The following is a 27272-nucleotide window of genomic DNA, read 5'->3' as shown; positions in this document are numbered from 1 at the left end:
TCTTTTCTTTTCTTTCTTTTTTTTCTTCTTTGACACTTAGAGCGGCCTAGCAGTCAACATGGAGTCTCAGCAGGGTACAAGCCTCCAATATGGCGACTTGAATGAGGGAAAAAGAAGAGGTGCACAGGAGCTGGAGCAGAAGTCAGGAAAAATGGATTCATCTCGTGATCTTGGCCTTAGATCCTTAACCTTCTGGGACTTAGATCCTCGGTTGTTCGATTGGTGAATGATGAAGATGACCCTTCAACTTTAAAATTATACCATGCTTCCTTTTAAATCACTTTACGCCATTCTATCTATGACTCTAATTTAAGCTTTTTTCAATTAATATTGATTAATAGAATAGTTTCCAACTAATCTACATTTTCTATTCCAACTCTACTCATTATATTTTGTCTGGGGTCCCTATATCTGCTTCCCAAAGCAATGCTATCCTCATGATGCCAATACCAGTGGTTCTTAAAAACCATGATTTCAGATTGGGTGAGCACTTACCCTATTTAGGGGGACAGGTGTTACTTGGCACAGTTGAATGGTTAGCAGACACACTGTTGCCCATTTTGAAAAGAATGTAGAAAGCTAGGTATTTATATGAAATCTAATAATTTTTAAATCTTATCAAAAAAATTTTAAAAATTGAACACCCAACTTGAATCAAACATCTGAAATAATTATAGCCTCTGAGGTAAATCAGTGCTTGAAATCTTGACTTCAAGGCTTCTAGTACATTTCCATAGATGCCTAAAGGCTAGCTGTTTTCACTGTGAAAGCACCAGCATAAACATAACAGAAGACTGCAACCACCCAGCCACCTAGTAGGTTGGCAGTTAGTTCCACCCACTTATTTTATGTATATGAACACTGATATCTAAACAATTGAAACACCTTTCCCAAGGTACATGGCAGATTGGTAACAAACTGGAATAAGAATCCAAGCATTACACTTCCCAGTAAGACTCCTCTACTTTTCAATTTGCCTCCTCATTTTCCCAAGATGCCTTGGAGGGACAAAAAGTTCACACTTTCAAATTGCAAACAATTTTCTTATTTACAAAAACTAGGATCACTCTGTACATTATGGGGAGCCACTGCACTACCTCACCCGCAGGTGTTGTAAAGTACCAAAAGCTACAGAATTAATATTAATATTTTGGGAGGCTTGAAGAACATTTTATTAATTTGGGTTAAGGTGTGCAGAGAAATTGTGAGAAATAGTCTCTGTACTGTGTGATTGGCATGACCAGGATGGCCCTTGGCATTGTATTGTAAATGCAACGGGAAGGAAAACATGGATTCCCAGACATTCCACCATGCCTGTGGGGAAAGGGGTGAATGGCTAGCCAAGTACAGGGAGAGAAAAGCCAAAATAAACCTTTTCTTATAGCAATGAACCATTTGCGGGCATTTGTCCCCACGGAAACTACCTCTCCTATGTAAATGCGTGTAGTTAACACGTGTGACTCTGGACAGAGAGATAGCAGATAAACACTAGATAATATAGGAATGCCTTTTAATATGTAAAAAGATATCTTTCTGCCATTGTGTTGACTTGTAAATTTTGTTTTCTCCAAAATGATGTTTGGCTTGCAAATTGAACGTGGTCCTATCATGTTAAAGGACATATGACTATAACCAATAGTGGTAAGAGGCTCCTAATTACAATTTTTGCTTCTGTACTTCCCACGTACAAAACTATAAAAACCAAGTAGAACAAAGGGCCAGCGCACTCTCCCTCAGACCACTGTTGGAGTTGCTGCCGTGTGGCCAAGCTAGACAATAAAGCTTTGGTGTGTAATCGACGGACTTTGTTCGTGTCTTCAATGTTTCAGGTCCCTCCAGATTAGGATTAACACATTATTTATCTTGTCCATTTATATAAAATTTAATATGCAATATTAAATTATACATAAAGTAAAAAATATGTGTAGTTTATGACATATAAGTACTTTATATATAACATAGAGTTTATTTTAATACACGCACATACACCATATGAGCTTTTCACAATGTGAGGTTACCTCACAAAATCTTCAATTCTGTGTACACATACGACAATAGTTCCATCACATTCTCCATTGTTATGAACAACGACTTTCTCCTTCTTAAGGTCTTTGCCTGAAATATGTGAACTCCCTCATAGATACTACTTAAATCATAGTGGAGAAATGCTAACCCTGACAGCTCAGTAAAATCACTTGGAAAAGTCAAAATCGATCCATTCTTTTAGATGCCTTGCCATTCTCAACCAGTGGTTTGAATTTGAGTTCTCAAATACAGACCACTACAAAAAAACACAAGTAGCAGTGAATGGCTGTTAAAAAAAATTGGAAGAATAAAATAATATGGTAAAAAGAGATGATTTTTTGAAATGTTGCTGCATTCAGTATCTTTTAATCCACAGTTATTCAAACACTGCAGGAAAAATAGACATATGAGTTGCTTTTTATAGTATTTCCCAAGAATGAAAATTAATGAATAGTAGAAATGAAAATGAATATCTCTGGGAACATTAAGCTACTTGAATCATTTGTAATCCCATTAAAGTGTATAAATGTTCTTAGACCTGTTTCCCCTCTTAGAAAATGCCAAATCAGAGGATGAAAAGTAAAAATCTACAGACCAAATCTTGCATGCACACGTTTTTATATATATATATGGAGAGCAAGAAGGAGAGAGAAATTGAGACGTTGTTATTATTTTTCAGGTTGTTGTTGAAATTATTAATTTACCTACTTTGAAAAAATCTGTTGAGTTTTACAGATGCACTGGATTCTGACTTCTCTTAAATAACCGGAACACCTGGAAATAAGTAACCGAGCCTAAGTCACTCCTCTCCTTTTAAATGGAGCGTCCACTTCCAATTCACCATGGTCCTCAACTTTTTTTGGCTCATGTCTCCAAACTAAGCACATTTAAAAATTACCTCTTCAGATATACCAAACTTGGGATTCTCTCTAAATGTAACAATGGTGGACTTACAAGGATTTAAGAAAGTTTGAAGTATTATACAACAGAGTAGAATAGAACATTGTATCTGATAGATCATCTCTGATGTAAACTAACTGAAATCTCAATAATAATTGAGAAGAAATAATAATACAATAGGGCATGTCCAAAGAGGAACAAGAACACCTAAATTAAACTTGATAAATTAGCTCATCAAAAGTACTGTGTCTTGAATGTAATTCAACCTGAATTTGGCACAAGACTTCAGGTTAAGACATGGACATGTTGAAAATCAAATAGTATGGAATACCAAGTTCATCGTGTAGGGGTCTTGGTGACAGACAGGTTTACCTACCTTATATCCAAATGGTGAGTCATGTTTAAAACTGAAGGAAGCAGAAATCATTTGCACGACACCAACTTAATTCTCATAGGCTCTGCTGAAACCTTGGGAAGTCATTCCATTGGGGGAAAGTTTAAATTATAGGTGGTGCATTTTCTGTACAATGATTCTGAGTTATTAATAGCTCTAACTGATCTTATCAGCCACCTAATATGACTGACTCTGTAAAATTTATTATAATATTTTCCCACAAAAAATTATAAGCAATTTAACTAACTGAACTTATTTAAATTCACTATATTTATTATATATTTTTCTCTTGCTAAGGCATTATGGGGAATGCACAGATAAGTAAGATTTGCACCACCCCGTTCTCCCACCTTTAAGAAGTTTAATCTAATAGACAAACTTTTGATAGGGACACAATGTGAATACCTACATCAGAGGCCTCACATGGAAAGGACCATGTTATCCCGGACCCCAAACTTAAGTGTTGATTATTTTTTACTCTTATGTATGTGTCAGAGATATAACTTGTTACCATTAAAATCATGTCGCTAAGGATTACTTTTCAATCAGTTTGTGAAATTTAGCCTATATATACACTAGAAGGCATAGATAATTGGCAAATGGTAAAAGCTTAATTTTCTTTCTTAACAAGGTGTTAGCGTGCAATCCTAACAAAGGTATTCAATGGAGTAAATGCCTCAAAGGGGTGTTGAAAAGAGGCCACAGATAAAAGCAGGAACTGGCTTCTTAAACATAAAATTATGAATTTTTATCTTTCGGTCATCTGATGAAAGAAAAGAGAACTTGAATACTTCTCTTAAACCAACACTGGAAAAGAAAATGTGCTTTTCTAAATTTAAATAGCACATTATCGCAAAAGTCACTCCCTAAATTTGTAGAACTTCAATAGGGAAACTGGTGGCAAGATCTGCAAAATTACCAACAAAGAAAACTTCTGATCTCTGTTTGTTAGGGAGACTCCCTGCTTCAGGAAGTTATTTAAAGGTAAATGAAGTCATCAGAAGAAAGTCCTGATTCCATAGCACAGTGGCCTTATAGAAGGAAAAAAATACTCTCTCTCTTCTCTCTTCTCCTCTCTCTCTCTCTCTCTCTCTCTCTCTCTCTCTCTCCTTTGCTCTCTCTGTCTTTCTCATGAGGACCTACAGAGAAGGCAAGCCATGAGGAAAAGAAGATCTTGATCTTGGACTATCCCTCCACGACCACTGTGAGAAAATAAATTTCTGTTGTTTAATCTACCCAGTCTACAGCATTTTGTCATAACAGTCCAAGCGAGCTAAGACATTTGCATATAATCTCTTCAAATAGTGATCCACGTAGACAGAGAGAAGAGCTTGAGAAACACTAACCCCTGTGACACATTTCAAAATCACGGGGACTTTCAACCCAAAGCTCATCAAAACTATTCCATTTCATGTGATAGATGATCAGGAAATTATTTTCCAAAATTTGCCTTGGGACAGAATATAATCTACAGTGTGTATACAGCACCCCTGCCTTATTCAGGTCAGCACCTCCTAGAGCAGGGGTCGGGAACCTTTTTGGCTGAGAAAGCCATGAACGCCACATATTTTAAAATGTAATTCTGTGAAAGCCATACAATGACCTGTGTACATTAGGCATTATCCAATAAAGATTTGGTGTTGTCCCAGAGGACAGCTGTGATTGGCTCCAACTACCAGCAACCATGAACATGAGCGGTAGGAAATGAATGGATTGTAATACATAAGAATGTTTTATATTTTTAACGTTATTATTTTTTTTATTAAAGATTTGTCTGCGAGCCAGATGCAGCCATCAAAAGAGCCACATCTGGCTCACGAGCCATAGGTTTCCGACCCCTGATCTAGAGCGTGAACTTACCTTACTTAGTTAATCTTGTTTTCATTCAGTAGCAGATGCTTCGTGTTGCCTACTCCATATCTATTCTCCTCTTGACCTTAGATATAAACACCAATTAATTTGCAGTATCAGTGTTCCCAGTTAATATTCACCTTTCCCTGGGTTAGCTGTAGTTGGTGAGAGGTCAGAGGGAGTTCCCGAGTGGGGCTTCCCAGAAAGCTTTCTGATAGGGGCCGAGTCAGCGGACCTTTCAATGTGATTCTCTATTCTTCACCCTCCCCCTCTGCACTCGTCAAGGATGTGGACATACTACCGGAAGGGCAGCAGTCATGTGGTACACGAGGATGCACATCACCCACGAAGGATGGAGAAGAAGAAAGATCAAAGGATTTCTTACAACACCATGTAGTGAACGCATCCATCCTGGATATGGTACCTGTAAACTCCATCTTGCTTGCTTAAGTTCCTGTTCTCTACCCTTTCTGTTGCTGGAAGCAAACCACATTCTGATCCTTTCCAAAGAATATAATTGTGCCAATCCCTGTGTTTTTTAATTAACACAATGCTTAGCCCATGGTAAGTGTCAGAAAATGTTAACTACGAATGTTATTAGCAGGGGTGCCATTATAAACTTTAATAGTGGACAGGCATCTCTGATACCTAATGTGTGAGACAAGACATGCGTGAGTGGGAAAGAGATGAGTATAAGTAAAACCAAACATAGAGATATACATTTTAGAATCGGGGTGGTTCCCAGTTACACTTTCCTTCAGCTAGGGAAGGCTTCTAGATGATACACTTAACCTTGGATCTCCTATCATTTTCCCATGGTCTCGACTAAGTCAATAAGCAATTGATAAATTTTGTCACTGTGGGCAATTAATAGGAGTTACACAGCATCGGTTACATCAATTTCCCTGTATCTGAGGAGCAAAAAATTGATTTCACAAACTTACTGGTGCATATTGATTCAGTGCCTATCCCTAGGCTATTTCTATTTAATGCTTTTGTGCAGTCATTGAAAAAAGTCTCAGGACTGTCAAATAAAATCTAGTTCTGTGGAGTTTTTATCTATTCCTCTGCTTTGCAGGTATTTTGGGTATCAGTAATGCACTTTTAAGCTGAGGGACGTCGATAGTCTCTCTCTTAAAATATTTTCATATTTGGAAAATAAGAAGAGGAAACAGCTGAAAATTATTCGTTTAAGTCTGAAATCTCAGATGACACATTTGCAGAGGTATTAGAGTATGTGCTTTTTGAAAAAGGATTTGTGTGTTTTAAGCATCTTGGGTGTTGCTAAGCGTTTTGAGATAAAGGAATACAAATATAGTTCTAACACTCTGTCATTGGGGGTGTTCTGTAACCTCATGTTTCCATGGAAGTCTGGGTAGCATCAAAGAGAAGGGAGGCTCCTGAATATATATTATATTCCATAATAACAGACCTTAAAAACATTTCGAAAAATCTCCTCATTTAACCTGGACCAAGAATAAAAAATAGCTATAAAGACAATTGGCAAAAACTGACTTTGGACTGTAGATCGGAAGACAATGATTTGTCAATGTTAAATTTCCCAATTTTGGTAATTGTGCAGTAATGGAAATTACAAATTACAAAATGTCCTTTTTCTTATAAAGTATACTCTAATGTACTTACAGATAAAAGGGTACAATGCCTAGTTACTCTAAAATGATTCAACTGTTTATATTTAGAAAAAGAGAATGAAATATTATGCAAATGGGACAAAATGCTAACTTCTGGTGAATTTGGATGAAGGATATTTTGTGCTATTGCAATTTTCTGTGTGATAAACTTATATCAAAATCTAAAGTTACAAGGGAAAAAACCCATTTTCTTATTTAAATATTTCCCTGTAAAAAAAAAAATGTGGATGAAGTGTTCCTTCTGTATCAGGTACATTCTGGGGATAAAAGTGTGAGCAAGACCGACAAGACTCCTGCCCTCACCTCGCTTACATTCAATAGAAGTGCAGAGGGGTAGGGAGGGGGAAACAGAAAAATAATGAACAGATAAACAGCATTATTTCAAATAGTGCTGATGCGGTGAGGAGCTCAGTGGAAACTAACATCAGAAGAGACAGTCAGTAGTGTGAGTGGGGATTTACTATCTAGAGAGGGTGGCAACAGTCTTTTTGAATGAGGAGACATCCAAGCTAAAACCTGAATGACAGGATGGAGCTGTACAAAAACTGGGTGAAGAACATTCTAAAAAGAATAGATTGTGTGGCCCTGATTGGCTGGCTCAGCAGTAGATTGTCAGCCGGGTGTGTGGAGGTCCTGGGTTCAATTTCCAGCCAGGGCACACAGGAGAAGCGCCCATCTGCTTCTCCACCCCTCCCCCTTTCCTTCCTCTCTGTCTCTCTCTTCCCCTCCCATAGCCAAGGCTCCACTGGAGCAAAGTTGACCCGGGTTCTGAGGATGGCTCCATAACCTCCACCTCAGGTGCTAGAATGGCTCTGGTTACAACGGAGCAGCGCCCCAAATGGGCAGAGCATTACCCCCTGGTGGGCATGCCGGGTGGATCCCTGTCGGATACATGCAGGAGTCTGTCTCTCTGCCTCCCGGCTTCTCACTTCAGAAAAATACAAAAAAAAAAAAGACTAGACTGTGCAAAGACTAAGGCAGGATTAAGCGTGGGTATTTCAAGGCTCTGACAGAAAACCTCGTGGCTGGAGTGAGCCAAGCAAGGAGAATGGCAGGGAGTAAAATGAGTGACAATGGCAGAGACAGCTCGCGAAACTCTCACAGGCTGTGGTAAAACCGTGTGGGTTTTATTTCATGTGACATGAGCAACCACTGCAGGGGACTGGGCATGAACGTACCAGACATGCCTCATAGCATGCCTCCTCAATCCCAATGTCTCGACTTAGTCCTACAGAGTTCATAGAAACTAGTTAAGATTATTTTTAAAAAAACAAAGAATGTCATTGTTTATCATAATGCCTCAAAATGGAAAAAACAAAACAAAAACGGTTTACTTTTTCTGTAAGACAGTGATTCTTATCTGAGAAAGACCATGCCCAATAGTACAGCTGGCAATATCTGGAGACATTTTGGGTCATCACTATTGAACGGGTGCTACTGGCCTGTACTGGATAGAGGCCAGGGATGCTGTTAGACCTCATACCGGGCATAGCCACCCCCACGGAAATGCCTTATCTTACCCAAATGTTACGAGGGCCGAAGGTGAGCAACCCTGCTTACTCTAAGGGAACTGAACAGAATGCAAAGCACACGTGGCATTTTCTTATTAGAGCAGTTTTCTGTTTCATTTGATGCTGGTCTCTACTGACTCAAAGTTCCAACATCTCCCCTGTAAATGATATTTGGCAAGGTATACACAAAACAGACCAAAAGCAATCAATGTGAGGTGCTGTGGACTGAACTGTGTACCTCCCAGATTCACAGACTGAAGCCCTAACCCCAATATCACCATAGCTGGAGACAGAATCTTCAGGGGGTTATTAAGGTTAAACGAGGACGTAAGAATGGAGTTCTAATAATTCCACAGCACTGTAGCCTTCTAAGGAGAAGAGAACTTTCTCTCTCTCTCTGTCTCTCTTTCATGTGAGGACCCACAGAGAAGGCAAGTCAGGAAGAAACTTGATCTTGGACTCTCTATCGCCCCGTGCTGTGAGAAAATGAATTTCAGTTGTATAATCTACCCAGTCTATAGCATTTTGTCCTAACAGTCCAAGCAGGCTAAGACATTTGCATATGACCTCTTCCAACAGTGATCAACGTAGACAGAGAGAAGAGCTTGAGAAGCACTAACCCCTGTGACACATTGCAATGTCAGGGTGACTTTCAACCCAAAGCTCATCACGACTATTCCATTCAATGTGCAAGATGATCAGGAAATTGGTTTCCAAACTTTGCCCTGGGGCAGAACTATCTACTGTGCGCATATACACAACATCCCTGCCTTCCTCACGGCAGCTCCTCCTGAGACCAGCTATTCCCTTCACGGCAAGGTAAGCACTCAAGCATATGGCTGCATTCAATAAAGTAGCAGTTGTGCTGTGTATATTATCGGTTTAGAACAACGAAATTTATAGTGTGGGTTTTACTTTCTAATTGAAATTTACTATCATTTCTTCCTGAGACATTATTTCCTAAGACGTAAAAGTACTTTATGTTTTGGCAATTGCAGTTTTATTCTTTATAATTAATAACGCCATTGCTGGGTATTTCTCATGTTGATGCATTGCAAGGATTTTGACAGTTGGGAGAGTCTGCAAAATGCGTTATGTTATGTTGCTTAATACCTTATTAGGAAAACTGTCTTTCCTCCAAGTTAGCTCCATTTGCTACATTACAATAGACTGTAAGTTACTCTGACAGGGAAACAGAAAAAGGAAGGCTATACTTATAAATACAAATAAAAGCCCAGACAAAACAGAATATGGGAAATTATTCTATAACCCACTGATGACTGAGAATCCTGATCAGCAAAAGCATAAAACTCAAACACAAGACTATTTTCTTTTTCCTCTGATATCTTTATGAACATAATCAAGACTCTGATACAGTCCTTACTAGCCAATACTATAAACACTGTTATTGTTTCTGAATATATATGACTCATTTCCATTTACATATCCCTAAGAATAAATCCCCTATAATTCTGCTGCATTTAAACGTTGTTAAGAATTTAGCATAACCTGCTCTCCTCTGTAAGATTAACAAAATAAGCTTATTTTATGGTTATGTGTGATTATCTAGTATAAAATATTAATAAAATTGATTGTAACATATGACTTACACATGCAGTCTAAAAAAATAAAGAGGGTGGAGACAGCAAAATGCTGCCGCTGATGGTGGGGACTTGTTATTAAACTGAAATAATAGAAAATTAAGCAAAGGCTTTTCAGGCCAAGGAAAGCACAATATTCTGTTTTCCTGATGAATTGTTACAGTATTAAAGCTAATCAATCTTGTTTGGTGAGTGCTCTTGTGCTAAATTTGTAGAGTGTAGCATTAATTAATCATCTTTACCCTTGAAAAAGAATCCTTAGTTTCTGTTTCATCTCCTCTCTCAAAAGAAAATAGAAGGAAGGGTGGAAAGGCAGGTGGAAGGGAGGGAGGGCAGGAGGGAGAAGAAAAAGAGAGAGATTGACAAAAAGCAGGACAAGGGAGAGTGGGAAAGGAAGACAAAAAAAGAAAAGGAAAAAAAGAAATAATGTGAAGGCTTTGAAGAACAGCTTGGTCAAAGGGTGACAAACAAAAACATGTAAGTTTAAGGTTGCTTCAAGAACAAGGAAAAAAAATTATAGAAATCATCAAGTCAGATTGTGAACACCCCGTTTCGTTAATGGCCATTGTACCACATGGTTTGTCAAATGTCACAACCGCTTGGAAGCAGTGGTTACACAAGCCAGAATCAGAGGGGTGGCCTCCAGGGCCAGGCTGTGTAGGGAGCAGATAAACCACGTCTGCATACCTAGCTTCAGGTGGTTTGGATAGCAGAGTGAGGTCTGGCCTGCTCACCTATAGAGCCGCTCTTGAAAATCTCGTGTTTCTGCACAATATGTCACCTTTTAAAGATAAACAAATAATCCCCTCCAGCAATCATCTTTCATCAGTCATTTGGGTCTCAGTAGAAATTAGGTTCAAGTTGCCAGGGCCTGGCGCAAATGTTCCTTTGTAATCGTACGTGGGCTTCCTGCTGCTTGGTTCTGTGGCTACTTGCATAATTTATAGCCCCAACACTTGGCCCAGGATCGTAGGAAACCCAGGCCAGCTGTCTATATTTTGTCCTTGCATGTGGCTGAACATTTACTTTCAAGAAATAACCTTAATAATTTTATGTTTCCACTTTTCTTTAAACTGCTTCTTTATTTAAACAAATACTTAGGGCAAATTAAAATAGTAAGAAGAGGACTTTCTTCTCCTCTCTGCTCTTTGTCCTACCCACCTTGCCTTAGTCTCCAAGGCAGGCGAAAAGAAATATTCCACTTATTCATGTTGCTTCCTTTAACCACAGGCTGATTTTCCATCTTCCTCGTACAGGTCCCCCTAGTGAACAATATGTGTCCTTTTAGAGGGAATTATATTGCTCCTAACTTCCCATTTATATTTCTCACATAATCTGTTCTCTTTTAAAAGCAGAAGTACTAGGGTTCATTGCCAAACCATTAACAATTAGAGAAGTTCTAAAAATGTGCACATAGGCCCTGGCTGGTTGGCTCAACGGTAGAGGACCCGGGTTCGATTCCCGGCCAGGGCACACAGGACAAGCACCCATCTGCTTCTCCACCCCTCCCCCTCTCCTTCCTCTCTGTCTCTCTCTTCCCCTCCCGCAGCCAAGGCTCCATTGGAGCAAAGATGGCCCGGGCGCTGGGGATGGCTCTGTGGCCTCTGCCTCAGGCGCTAGAGTGGCTCTGGTCACAACATGGCTATGCTCAGGATGGGCAGAGCGTCGCCCCATGGTGGGCGTGCCTGGTAGATCCCGGTCGGGCGCATGTGGGAGTCTGTCTGACTGTCTCTCCCTGTTCCCAGCTTCAGAAAAAAAAAAAATGTGTACATAAACTGAAGTAGGCTTAAAATTGAGGCACTGCTAGTATGTTCATTGTCTTAATTTGGTCAGCTATTGCGGATTCGGACAGACTGGGTGGCTTAAACAACGAACATTTATTTCTTACTGTTCTGGAGGCTCCAAGTGCGAGGTCAGAGTGCCGGCATGATTTGGGTCTCAAGGAAAGCCCCTGGTTTAGAGATGGTGGCCTTCTTGCTGTGTCCTCACATGACAGGAAAAAAGCTAGCTAGTTCTCTGGCCACTTTTCATAAGGGCACTAATCCCATTCATAAGAGCACCACCCTTATGACCTAATTACTTCCCAAAGGCCGCAAGTCCTAATAGCATCACAATTGGTTTAGGGTTTCAAAATATAAAATTGAGGGGCACAACTTATCGCACATATACAAACATACATACAGCTATAGACATACGTGTACATATAGATCCTTCGATTTCAAGTGCAATAAGGAATAAAGGTGAACTTATGAAATACCATTGACATCTTTTGTGTGACAGAAAATCGGTAGTCAGTGTCTGTGCATGGTCTCTGCCATTGCCATCTGAAAGGAAGTGTTCTGGCTTTGTTGTTCCTATCATTTCATTTTAAGAAACCAGTTGAACAAATTATTGAATATCGCAAATGAATGTACCTGTATTGGTAAAATTCCTGGTATTTGCAAGATGATAGTAGAGGAGACTTAGTTTTTATCAGCAAGAACTGCATGGCTTCTTGACTAAAAATGCATAATTTTAACATCTATTTACTTCATCAACAAACAAGGCTAACCCAAGTCATCAAAATGTACTTCTGTATTTTAATACTCTTTATACAATTATAGACTCTTGTACACTGTTTTAATGAAACAGGTAAAACAAATTACTATTATGTGGCTATTGATCTAGCAACACATGTGTAGCAACGAATATGAATTAATGGAAGAAAACAGTGCCCATTGTTCCTTTCATCTCGATCTTCCCCAAAGATATAAAAAGTGATAAGCTATCCTAGAGAAAAATATAATATGCCACGAAAGCCAAATGTTTGGACTTTCTCTAGACATTAGCCACCATGGCACCTTCTATAAAGATAGAAGCAACAAGAAGGGCATGAACAAATTTGAGCTTCTTAAAAAACCACCCCTGCAAAAGAGAGAAGAGCTAAAGGCTTCCTCATTATTCCCTTCCCGGGGAATGAACCCGAGACCACGTGGCGTATTTCAGCAAGACTGCCGGTAAGTGGCAAAACCAGTCCGAAATCCACCACTCCACTTCAGAACATCTGCTCAGGTAGGCAGATGTTCCTTCTCAACAAAGATGGCGCAGAGTATATTTCTTCACTCCATCCATTAGTCACTTTGAAGAGCTGCCCTTGACATTCAGTGACAAATCACATCCCTAAGGGTCTTCAGGTACATAGCACCTACTGCGGGCTTGAGATTTAAGTCCTGTGTAAGATCACTCTCCACCCAGCCAAAAATGTGCTTTCCAGGAATTCTCACTCCTTCTTCAAACCAGAGTCCCTCTGCAACTGGCTTACTTGAGACAGGCTTTGCAAGTAAATGGAAAATAGCTGCGTTCCCTTGTCTTACAAAATATTCAGTATCAGGTCATGTTTCAACCATATTCATGGGTCTTTTCTCATAGCAGGAAAATGCATAGTGCAATATAAATTTACTATATGCTAATTATTTCCTTTTGTAGGAAAAGAATTAGAATTAAGTAAAATTACAGATTCTAACATTCTTTCTAGTCAGTGTGAAATTAAATATCAAAGCAAATATATAGTTCTAGAATACAGAGATATATCAGACATCTTTTTTTGTACATGTATGGTGATTGAAATGAAGAAAATAATCTAAATTTTTTCCCCAAATGGTAATTTGAAAGGTATAAGCAGTTGATGGGAACATTATCTGTTTTGGTTTTTTTTAATAATGTTCCTGTCCTGGCTGGTTGACTCAGTGGATGGAACATTGGCCTGACATGTGGATGTCCTGGGTTCGATCCTCAGTCAGGGCACAGAAGAGAAGTGACCATATGCTTCTCTCCCCTTCCCTCCGCCCTTCTCTCCTTCTTCCCCTCCCACAGCCAGTGGGAGCATGGTTTAACTGGTTTGGGCATGGCCTCAGTTGCTGATGATAGCTCAGGTGGTCCTAGTACTGCCCTCAGGCACTGAGGATGGCTCAGCTGATTCGAGCATCAGCCCCAGACAGGGGTTGCTGGGTGGATCCCAGTCAGGGCACCTGCAAAAGTCTGTCTCTCTGTCTCCCCTCCTGCTACTGGAAAAATAAAAAACAATAATGTTCCTTATATTCTTCATAGCATGGGGGTCAATTGACTTCATGCCTAAACAAAAATCTCATGTCAAAATACCCAAGTCAGTCTAGCCACCCCATTGGCTGCTGACACACATTGCTTGTAGGCTTAGAAGAATGAGCTGACTGAATGTTTTAGGTCCAAGTAGGTATTCACAAAAAAAGCTAACAAGGTCCTTAGAAACAGAACAGATAGGAGCTCCTGAAGGGAGCTCTGTCGACCCCGCCCTCTAAGTAAGGAAGAGGAAGAAACATCGGTCTGATGAAGAGTTCCCATCCTTCTCGCATTTACCACCTGGCTTGATCATCTGTCACAACTCTCCCAAACCAATCTCTCCCTTATTTGTAGGTGGGAGAGAGGCATTCCCTAAGGAAATGTACTAAATTGAAGTATTTTATGGGTGCAGTCAGCATGAGACAGATAACTTATGGCAACCACAGGAAATGTAGCAATTTTGCATTTTCTAAGTCCATTTATTATCCTCCTGCAATAATAACTCTTGAGACATAACCAAGACCCTAAATGTTTCATAATGTCGGGAAGACACTTAAAGATGAACTTTTTATAAAGTAATAAGTTTCCCTGGGCATGTCCATTGCTTCCAGGTAACCATAACTATGATGGTCATTAATACAGTCGGCAGAAATGTCCTGAATGTCTCAGCTGCAATTTAAATAAATAAAAGGAGGCCAAGGTTTGCACATAACCCACCTGAGCCTCTAGGGTAAGCCACTGTCAAGATTTTCCTGGCATAACTTTTGTCCTATGCACCTCAACTTTGGCAAGATAATTATATATAATAAAGACAGTTTTAAAAAGCAATATAAAATTTTTGGCAGAATATCAAAATTTCAAATGTGTTCAATACTAGGTAGCTCTAGCTACATTAAACTAAAGAAATGCTATTTCAATAATATTTAGTTGTGTGTTGTACCTCTGGTCACTTGACTATATTGGCCTGGCATGTGGACGTCCTGGGTTCGATCCCCAGTCGGAGCACACAGGAGAAGTGACCATATGCTTCTCTCCCCTTCCCTCCACCCTTCTCTCCTTTCCCCCTCCCACAGCCAGTGGGAGTATGGTTTGACTGGTTTGAGCATGGCCCCAGGTGCTGAGGCCATGGGGGTCTATCTTATTATTAAGTTATCTTATTATTAAGTTATTCTTCTTAATGCTAAGAATGTATCTCCTCTTACTCTGACTCTATTGCTTCCTCCCTAGACTCTGGATGAAGTCCAGTCTCCTCACTTATGACACAAGGTTTGACAGGTCTACCTGAGGCACTTCTCTAAATTTAACTCCCATTGCTTTACTGGGTGAGCCTCCTTGGCTTCCTCCACAGCCTCACATCTCTTCTTCATCACCTTCCTCACTCAGGGCCTTGCCATTCTCCTCTCCCCATGCAGGAAGCTTTCTTCTTGTCCAGATGTAAGTGCCTCATTTGCTCACAGTCAGTATGAATTAGATTCCTCAGAGAAACAGAATAGCAGGTATGTATCATATAACCTATATGAACTGAGAATTCAAGACCCAGGGAGAGCCAATACTCCAGCTTGAGTCCAAAGACAGGAAAAAACAAACAAAAAAAGAGAAAACTCTACTGCAGTTTGAAAGACAATTCAAGGAACTCCCTCTTAATTACAGGATTATCAGCCTCTTTGTTCTATTCGGACCTTCAACTGATTAAATGAGGCCCACCCACAGCACAGAGGGCAATCTGCTTAACACACTCAATGCTTAGTCAATTCAAATGTTCATCTCACCCATCACACCCTTACAGAAACACCCAGGATAATAGGTGACCCCATATCTAGACAATCCATGACACATAAAGTTAGCCACTAACAGGTTTTCACAATTTTGCTGAAATATCATATCAGATAGGATATCTTTAACCACACGTATAAAATCACAACCACATTCTGTCTTTATTTCCTTTACTCTATTTCTCTTCCTAACACTTATCACTAACTGATGCATATGTGTTCTTTGTTCACTCTTCCTTCCATCACGTCCCCCCCCCCCCCACCTAAACATTTGATTATAAGCTCTGTGCAAGCATGGGCTTTGTTTTACTCGCTGCTGTATTTCCGTTGCTTGGAACAAAGAGCAGTCATTCAACGTTTGCTCACCGAATTGGTGAATACCTTCCTTACCTGCCACACTATTTAAAAGGTAAACTAGGCTGTTCTTTTACCACAAAGAGGAGTAACATTCCAGAGCATTTAGTCATTGGTGTTTGATAACCTAGAGGCAACATGCTACAAGGGAGCCATTGGTGACACGTAGAAACTGTTTTGTGTTTTAGAATATACACGTTATGTGGATTATCATTACTTCTTTGAAAAGTAGATGTTTATTTCTTAGGGTTCACCAAGAAAGGAACAAAACCTTTTGATGAATTTTTAAGAGATTGCCCAGTTCAACATAAATGTTAGAAATATGGAACGACTGATCTGTATCTTAAAGCTTTGTCTCATTTTTTAAAAACAGGTGAATTTTTCAACTACTCAAATAACAGTTTACACCAAATATTGTCAGTTGAAAGTTATGATGGCTATATTTCTGAGTTAAAATAAGCTATCACAGTGATCAGTTAACAAAGAGTTTATATAGAATGCACCTTTGACGCTGATGTCTTGTTTATCCTGACAACCATCTCCTTCCTGCTGCCTAAACTCACGTTAAAGATTAAAGTAAAACGTTTTTCCTTTCCATTTGCCTTCTCCCAGTTGCCCTCTTTCTCTTGTTTGATCTCATTTCTGACTTCTGTTAGGAAATGAAATTTTCTATATTCAATCTACAATGCCCTGTATCTTCAGCAATTTTGCTACAACTATACACAAATTGAGAAAATGATAACCGCAGCCTGTCAGCAAGAAACACCTACGGTTCCTTTTTTTTTATGTGAAGTTTCCTAATGAATTTTTAAAGCGCGCGCACACACACACACACACACACACATTATATATTTCATTCTTAGCATCAAAGTCTATTATTTTCATAAGCAGTTTGGGGAATGGCATAGCCACATGTGAAACTCTGATAACATCCTTTATTATGTTCTTAACAAATGTAGAACTCAATTATTTCAAATCATTTCAATTAATGCTCTATTGCTTTTTCATGCTAGTCACTCAGTCCTTTAAGCCCTTTGCAGAAATAACAAGAGCTTAAACCACATAATACTTGGTGTTGGAGGAGGGGGTTTGCTTTACAAAGCTTGATTCTCCAAGCAAAGTAGTTCTGAGAACTGTTTTCATTTTCTTGATGATAATCCATCAATTTCTACAGTCCTTAAAATAATATAAAGCAGTTAAGCCATGGGGTTTAAAGCCTTACCTACCACTGGAAGTAAGCTTAAGTCCTGTTTTGTAAGGATGTAAAAACATTCTTATACAAAGAAAAATTAATAATCTCAAGCATTTGGATAAGGACAAAGTAATCCACATACTCTAATGTTTTGATTTACTTGGGGAGCCTTCGTAAAGTGTCAGAAAGGAAAAAAATAACACATACCTCAAAGATACCTTGAAAGGAAAATTCTAGAAATCAAATATTTTCCCTTAAATGACATATATATTCATTTACTGTCAATATAGTGTCATAGCTATCATAATCAAAATGGATGGTTCCCACTGAAATATGCCGGAGGAAAACATCCTGATTTGGTAACTGCGGAAATGGTTCAGGAAACTAGGAAACAAGAGACGATGATTCGCTTATCTCTCAGAAGTTTCAACCAAAGTTTCTTGTAAGGCAGCAACGACCACATGCTTCTAGGTCAGAGGCAAAGGTCAACCAACTACTGCACTGGATCATTACATGAATTAGAAAGTAAGATTTTTTGTCAAAGAATGTCAAGATTTCAAATATCATGCTCAACCCTCTAAATAGTTCCAATAAAGTGGTCCTTAGCCCTGTTCATACATTTGTCTGAGAACTAGCTTTTTACAAGGTAGCCCCTTCACTGTAGGATTTAGTAACAAGCACTGTGGACTTTTTGTACAGTATTATTTCTACAGTATTGTTACACATTTCTACAGTATTATTAACTGAAACCTTCTGTTACCACGAAAAGAAATTCTAGAAAATAACAAGCAATCTCTTAACAGCATACCTCTATGCATATGTTTTGTGCATTCATTTGGGTCTCCTGAGAGACAAAAACTGAAAGAAAACTGGGAAGCCAAAAAAAAGGGGAATTTTTTTCACATAGATTCTTAGACGAAGACAGGACATTTGAATGGTTATTAAATCAGTAATATGCTATTAAGGAGTTACTATTTAAAAACTCATATAAAAAGGTGAGAAAAAAAATGTAAGCTTGGATTCTTTTCTTTTTAAAGTCTTTCTTGAGAATTAATTCATAGGCCAGAGGTTTAGATTCAAATTACTTGCTTGATCTGGACCAAGCTGAAAAATTAACATTAAAGAAGTCATGATGATCATTAAAGGCAGTTGGCAAAAGCAAATGTAAACCTCTTTAAAAGATGGATTATTACGGATAAAAGCCTTCTTACAATAAACCCACTCAAGGAAACAACAGATCAGGAAGAAAGTCAGTAGATCCAATAAACACACAAAACCTCAGATCATAAACCTGTCAGAGCTCTTTTTTTTTTTTTAAGTGAGAGGAGGGTAGATAGAGAGACAGACTACTGCATGTGCAAAACAGGGATCCACCGGCAACCTCTGTCTGTGGCCGATGCTCTGCCCATCTGGGGCCATGCGCACAACTGAGCTATTTTTAGCACCTAAGGCAGAGACTCAAAGGAGCCTCCCTCAGTGCCTGGAGCCAATGTGCTCGAATCAATTGAGCCATGGCTGCAGGAGCGAAAGAGAGAGACAGAGAGAGAGAAAAGGGGGAAGGGAGAGGGGGAGAAACAGATGGTCACTTCTCCTGTGTGCCCTGACTGGAAATCAAACCTGGGACATCCACATGCTGGGTCGACATTCTACCACTGAGTCAACTGGCCGGGGCCCAAAGTTACTATTTTGAAATGATTATACTCATGAAAAGAAACTGAAGGTACAAGTTATAGTAAACGAGACATAATTTTAAAAACCTGGCAAAATTGAAAAAGAAACAAGTTACATTTCTAGAAACAAATAAAACCACTGGAAAGAGATTTAGAAAACCAGGTATGAAATGAAATTACCCAGGAGTGAGCACATATAAATAGAACAACACTTAGAAAAGTTAAGAGACACCAAAGATAGAATGAAGTCTATTTAGAAGTGTCATACAAGGAAGAGAATCCAAAGAAAGGGAAAGGTGATATATTGAAGATTACAACTGAGAATCCTCCATAACTGACTAAGTGCAAGACTCCTTTGCCTCGGGAAACATACAGAATACAATGGAGAAGAAGTAAAATAAACCTACATCTGGGTACACTGAGTCTAAAGAAAAAGAACACATCTTAAAAGTGGCTAAATAGAAAGAGATTATCATTTAAATAAAAAGACAACTATATTTTTAATACAATTTTAGTAGCAACAATGGAGTGCAGAATATATATATAAATTACATATATATATAATTTTTTTTTGTATTTTTCTGAAGTTGGAAACCAGGATGCAGTCAGACAGACTCCTGCATGCGCCCGACCGGGATCCACCCGGCATGCCCACCAGGGGGCGATGCTCTGCCCATCTGGGGCGTTACTCTGTGGCAACCAGAGCCATTCTAGCGCCTGAGGCAGAGGTCATGGAGCCATCCTCAGTGCCTCGGCCAACTTGGCTCCAATGGAGCCTCAGCTGCGGGAAGGGAAGAGAGAGACAGAGAGGAAGGAGAGGGGGAGGGGTGGAGAAGCAGATGGGCGCTTCTCCTATGTGCCCTGGCTGGGAATCAAACCCAGGACTCCTGCATGCCAGGCCGACGCTCTACCACTGAGCCAACAGGCCAGGGCCCAAAATATATTGAAAATTAAAGTATGAAAAAAATTGTTGATAATTACTACCCAGGTAAACTGTTATTCAAGAATAAGGAATATTTTTTTTAATTCAGTCTAGAGTGAGAGAGAGAGAGAGTTTGCTAGAAGAATAACTGAAGTATGTACTTCATGGAAGAGGACCTTAAACTCAAGAAGGAAGGAGTAGTGGGAAGCAGCGGAGAGAAGAGAATGTGCTGTGTGGATGGCTAAGTCTAAAAAAAAGCATTGATTATATGTCTCAGTCTGCTTGGGCTGCCATAACAAAATAACACATTCTGGGCTATTTATTTCCCACAGTTCAGGCGGCTGTACGTCCAAGATGAAGGTGCCAGTAGGGTTGGTTTCTGATGAGATCTCTCCTTGACCTGCAGAAGGCCATCATCTCTGTGTGTCTGCATGTGGCCTTTTTTTTTTTTTTTTTTTTTTTTTTGTATTTTTCTGAAGCCAGAAACGGGGAGAGACAGTCAGACAGACTCCCGCATGCGCCTGACTGGGATCCACCCGGCGCGCCCACCAGGGGCGAAGCTCTGCCCACCAGGGGGCGACGCTCTGCCTCTCCGGGGCGTCGCTCTGTTGCAACCAGACCCACTCTAGTGCCTGGGGCAGAGGCCAAGGAGCCATCCCCAGCACCCGGGCCATCTTTGCTCCAATGGAGCCTCAGCTGCGGGAGGGGAAGAGAGAGAAAGAGAGGAAGGAGAGGGGGAGGGATGGAGAAGCAGATGGGCGCTTCTCCTCTGTGCCCTGGCCGGGAATCGAACCCGGGACTTCTGCATGCCAGACTGACGCTCTACCACTGAGCCAACCGGCCAGGGCTACATGTGGCCTTTTTTCCTGTGCATGCACACTACTGGTGCTTCTTCCTTTTCTTGTAAAGACAAGAGTCCTATACATTGCAGCCTCACCCTTATAATCTCACTTAACCTATTGAAATTAATAAGAAAGACAGGACATAGCCAAATTGACATGATGGAACAATAGAGAGACTAGTGTGGAGTGGAGATTTTTGCCTGATGACTGGCCAGAATTTCTCACAAGTCAGTACTATTTAAATAAAAAAAGGAAAAGAAAGGTTAGGGACTCTGCTAGATTTAATAAAACTAAAAATGAAATTTGACTATGGACTATATTTTAGTGATATTAAAGAATTATTGCTAGTTTTTTATGTATAAATGAGAGTATTATTTATTTTGGGAATACGTACACAACAATGTTTAGGCATAAAGTGATTGGAAATTTACAGTTTACTTGTAAATGACTTAGCATAGGTAGATTCATGGACAGAGAGATAAAGTTAATATGACAAGTATTCTCTACAATAAATATCAGTTTCAAATATTCATCTATTAATGCTGATCTGTAATGAGATTTTACCAATTTCATTGTAAAAAATGTCTTTTCACATAGATAGGTATTGTCAAGTATTAATACCAATTCATGAACATATAATTTTAATTGAGATTATTCATTATTTGGAAGACATTTATAAATTCTATTAGATTTTTCTCTTGGTATTTGTCTTCAGCATGTCATTACAATGTACATTAATCACTTCCAATGGAATGTTAAGTGGAAGATTCTTAGTTGTACAGTTAAATGCATTCTGAAACATGGAAATTTCCTTTTCATGTGCACTAAGGTCACATGCTGCCAGATATGTAGTTTGAGCTTGGAGAATATTAACTGTGATGAACGTGTGGAATTGAAGATCTTACTTCTTTTTTTAACTCTTAATAGTACAGTAAATGTATAAAGAAGCTTGACATTATTTCTGATTCAAGCAATATTAGTTGTCAAAATATCATTATTGCAGAATAATTTTATATGAAAATGCCATTTTGCTCTAATTTTAGTTTTCATTTATTACATAATGTTATCAAGTCTTCAGCAAAAAAAATTAATGTCCAAAGTGTACAGTATTCCATAAACAGTTGAAGATGTGTTGTTGTTCAGAAAACTCTTAATCTCAGTCATGAGCTCAAACTAGCACAATATAACTTTATCCTTATAAAGTCATCAGACTCCTGAGTATAGGGTAAGTCACGGTATCTAACTATTTTTGACAAAAATACACAAAACTGATGATGGCTAAGTCCAAAAAAAGTGTTTGAAGGTTACCACTGAGGCTACCAGATTAATAACATGTCATAGATTCAAATATTTTCAGCAAAGTGCCTGCCAGTGCATGACACAATGACTAACCATGTTATTTAAACACTTCATTTTCTCCCAAGCTTTTAAAATTTGGCCAACTAAAACTTTTCTTGCTCCACACATATTTTTACCACCTTCAGTTATAATACATCTTAGCAGATTCCACTTCAGATAGTAATGAGTTAGTGTTTTCTTAAAGTCTGCCTATAAATATTTCATATAGATTAATTCTTCAGTGAGTTCAAATTTGGTGTTGACTGCTCAAATAAAAAATCTAAGCAGTATGCTAACATCTATCAACTCAACAATAATCAAATAAATTTACTCAAAATTGTTTGCCTTGCTTTGTAATGGACTTTTGATGTTTGTCCAAATGACCTCAACTCTTTTAGCAACTGCTTTCTCTAAAAAGCTAATAGTCTTAAACAAGTTCATTTTCTCTAAATACATTTCTTTGGCTGTTTCAAACAAAGATGATTTAATTAACTCACTATCAGTAAGTCACTTTTCTTGCTTAGTTAACAAATGAGCCACTCAAAAGTCTATTGTTGGCAGATTCATGTTTAGTTTGCATTGTTGTGAAGAATTTCTGCTGAAATGAGATCCTTGTGATAATTTCTAATTTTCTTGACTATTGCTTTCCTGTGCATTGGGCACATGCAATGAATGCTCATTCTCGTAATATCACCACAGAGTGTAATCTTTTACATCTGTATTACTGAGGCATAATAAACACAACTTTGAGTATCTCATTCAATAATAATAGAGCTCACTCCACTGTGCTTTCAAAGTATGATATCTCATGTTAGTCGCCTATAGCCTCTGCACACATTACCTCAAATGAATTAAGCGGCTTAAAACAACACGTATTTTTTCTCTTATAAATTCTTAGTGTCAGAAGTCTGAAAAAAATTTCATGGGACTAAAATCAAGATGTTGGCAAGCCCAGTTCCTTCTGGAAACTTTGGAATGAATCTATTCCTTGTCCCTTCCATCTTCCAAAGGCTGCTAGAATTTCTTGGTTTATATTGGACATACCCAGATAATTCAGAATGATCTCTCCATCTCAAAAGCCTTAATTTGATCACATCTACAAAATCTCTTTGCTGTACAAGGTCACATATAGGTTCCAGAAATGAAAACGTGAACACCTTTGAGATGTTCAGCCCACTGCACAAAGTAAACTTTTCTTTTTTTCATTTTTATAGCAGTATATGTTGATAATAAAAAGTAAATAAATAAGACAGTGTATAGTAATATGCATTTTGAAAGACTGTCAAGTTATAACAACATCATTGCAATTTGTACAAAACATGATGATAATACAACCACTCAACTCTGCTTTTATAGCACAAAAGCAGCCATAGAAATTATGTAAATGATAAGTGTGACTAGTTCCACACTAAAATTTAAATTGCACATAATTCTTAAATCACAAAATACTAATCTTAATCTTATTTGTATGTTTTCAACTATTAAAAGCAAAACAAAAACAAATCCCAAAACCATTTCTATGTATGAGGCCATGCAAAATTAGGTGGCAGGCTAGATTTGGCCCTTATACTGACTCCTAGCAAAAACCAATAGTTAACACAGCTTCCAGACAAGATGTGCTCTTCTCAAAACTTCAGTATAAGAACATTCTAAATATCTGAACATTCAGTAAAGCAAGGGTTTACAATTAAAGGAAAAGAGGTGCCTTAGTTATTATGACTGCCTCTCTTTGTCCATAAAACAAAAATTATTGACTTCACATGCATAATTTTAGGATGTTTTTGCCTTCTTGGTATACTTATACTGTATACCAAGACTTATACTTATACTGTATATATGGATTTGATTCCATATGTCCTGCCTATGTAGTGGTCCAAGAGACAACAGAATAGAGATGGAAATTTCTTTACACACAAGAAGCCTTTTTTCCTGGACCATGTCTAACATTCACATTACAGTGTGAGACGTGGTCAGGTCTAGAGACATAGGCTCAGAACCACAAGCTTTGCTGTTGGATCATTTCAATCCATCTTCACAACTCATTGCACATGCTTTTAACCATTTATAAAGGCTCACAAAAAATAACCACCAGCGTATTTTTAAAACCATGTATCGGTGGGAGGGGGAGTGAATTTGCCTGTGAGTCTGCATTAACTCATATTACAGATGTCTGTTATGTATAATGAACTCAAACCTCATTTCAGAATTCTAGGAATACCATACATGCTAATTTTATCTTTTCTCATATCACACTTCCTTCTCCAAATGTCCATACTCTTATTTGACTTGAATTTTATGCCCCGTGACTATCATTATATTATATATTAAAAAGCAATAAGAAACTGTTCCCACTTGAAAAAAATACGGAAAGAATATGTTTCTCCAGTCACTTCTGATTAGCTCTAATCCAGCCCTCCAGAGGGAAAGGACACGACATTGAACATTGAGTCTCTCTATTCAGGAAGCTGATCCTTAATAGCGGTGAGGGGGGAAAAAATATTCTTTTGATCTTGTATTTTAATCTTAAATTTTAATTTGCACCATACAATTTTAATAACTGTCATCTAGGTTTCAAAGTGAATAGAATTCAGTATTTTGCACACGTTGCATATTACACATGTAACTTCAGAATCCTTTGTATCTGCAAGAGCTTTGAAGACTGCTTATTAAATTAATAATGACCACCCAGTCAAGGGCTGTCAACCTCTTTGTACACTAATGAGCCTTGGCCACAAATCAAAAATAGATAGTGAGCCCCTTTTTGTACTAAGCATAATATAATGATATGGCCATAATTAATAAACTTGATGCTTCCCATGGGACTGTAAATAACCATATCTCTCACTTTTTCCAGGCTCTGCTTATTACATTCAAATGAATAAAGATGCCAAGCAATTGCTATTATGGTCCGAAGTCTAATAACTAAGTGGTAACACTACAAAAATGGAACGACTTCTAAGCAGCATGCTCCAAGCTTTCTTATTCTCAGCTAAAGCGAAGTTAATGTTCCCCAGATGGAAAGACATCAGTAGCTCAAGCCTATTTAGAAGTGGTGATTTCACTTTCCTTTTGCCTTTTTGTTTTATGCAAAGATTAGATGGTATTTAAAATTAAAGACCACATCTTTAAGAAATTACATCCTGCGCTCCTTGAATGCATCTGAAATAATGAATCTAAGTTTATATATTTACAATTCAATTTAGAAGCAAGCACTAAGAAAAAAAGAGACACATGCGTAATACAGTTGGCCAACATTTTATATTTTTTTAAAAGAGGTACACTTCTATTCGTTAGTTCACTCAAAAAAAATAGACTGAGAATTTGCTATATGTTATGCACTGGGAGATGAAGAGATATCAAATTTTATTAAACAAGGAGATTTGCCCTGTTGAGAGATCTTGGTTGGTTAGAGCACCATCCTGATATGCAAAGGTTCTGAGTTCAATCCCTGGTCAGATCATATACAAAAACAAATTGAGGTTCCCGCCTCTCTCTCTAAAGTTAATTAGAAACATTTTTTTTAAAAGGAGATTTTTCCCAGTAATTCACTGTTTACTAGGGAAGATAAACATGAATCAAATACTGTCATGAGAGCCCTGTAAGCATAAGGATGGAGGAAGAGCAATGGTCTAGAACAGGGTTGCTGGAGTGCCGCGGACCAGCGCAGCTTCCAAATAACGGTGCGGAATTAAGGAAACACATTTTGTCAGAACAAAACCGATGGGACCGGGAGGACTCCTCAAACTGCCTGGCAGCATCTGAGTGCCTCACAGCCTCAGTTCGCTTTATTATATGGACCTATGCAAATCAAGGACCCTGATACAAAGTTGCACATCAAAGGCTAAGACAGGAACTCTCCCAAGGTAAAAACAGTATACATTAGTGAATTTTACAAACATCTGAAAACAAAGAGTCAGAGGAAGGGTATGTATATTGCTTCCTGCAACCCAAGGAAGGAAGGGGAGTGGGTGCAAACACAGAGCATCAAAGCCAAATATGGAGATGGAGGGGGTAGAACTTAAGCCCCCTGCCAAGCCTTGAATCTATAATGGCTTTTTGCCATTACCGGTCCACAACATATCCCCCTTTTCTTTTTAATTTGTGTGCGGAGATTTGCACTCATCTGATTTTCTAATTTGGAGGCAGACGGAGAAAATACAGAATAAACACAAAATTAGTATAGCCAATGCTAACAGATACCCAAAACAAGTATACTAATACATCACAGTAATTAAAGCCTTTAAGCAAACTCTTTAAGCTAATAATACAATAAGAATCTATAAAAGAGTAATGTCCTTAAAGTGTTCACCAAGTCCAAGTTGGCACCAACACCATTCCAAATCTCTGCAAATGCAACCCAACCCCAGCTCAGTCCATCAAAAACTGTCACAGGAGCAGGAGTCCAGGAAAAGTCCACTTTCAGGAGAAGTCCACATGGCACTGGAATTGCTGTCACACTTCCACACTCTGCAGCTAGCATCAAAGTCCCAATGACCGCTGCTTCCCAGCTGGCAATGACCCAGGTAGACTGGAAAAGCCATCTGCAGCATGCATGAAGACGGAGCTTCCGTTTTCTTTAAACTGGAAAGATGAACCCAGGGGTCCTATACTGGAGCTTTACAGCCATGGAGTGGTGAGGAGAACCTTGGGATACACCAAGCTGGGTGGCAGAGGTAATTTTGTAAATTGGCAAAAAAGGAAAAAAGGAGCTCTGAATTAGGAGTAGGTCCTAGCCTAAACTATGAGTGGGGCATTGAGGCAGGAGGAATAAAAGAAAGACTGTATATTAATCAAAGCAGCAGAAAACAGGACTATCAATACCCACAACAGAGATCTTCGAGGGAAGAATAAAAAACCTGAATATTCAGGCAAGACCTAGTTAAATGACCCTTGTGTAAATGAGACCAGTCTACCAGCTACTTGGAAGAAATACCCCAGGCTCGTCCACAGTGTCGTAGATGGGGCTGACGGCCCTGGGCACCTTTTAGCCTTCAGTGGCAAATCCCAGTATTCTGGGCAAGGTTAGGTCACAGGTGGATGGAGCAGGGCTGGAAGAGACTGAACCCTCCCTTAGAGGAGTGAGGGGGAAGCCTACCTTCCAGTATGTCCCTTCTTCCTCACAGCAAAGGCATGTAAGCCTGGCAGGCTTTGGCTTAAATGACCATCCTTTCCAC

The sequence above is a fragment of the Saccopteryx bilineata genome, chromosome 4, assembly GCF_036850765.1.
Source record: "Saccopteryx bilineata isolate mSacBil1 chromosome 4, mSacBil1_pri_phased_curated, whole genome shotgun sequence".
Taxonomy (NCBI): domain Eukaryota; kingdom Metazoa; phylum Chordata; class Mammalia; order Chiroptera; family Emballonuridae; genus Saccopteryx; species Saccopteryx bilineata.
Note: the sequence above shows the minus strand (reverse complement) of the source record.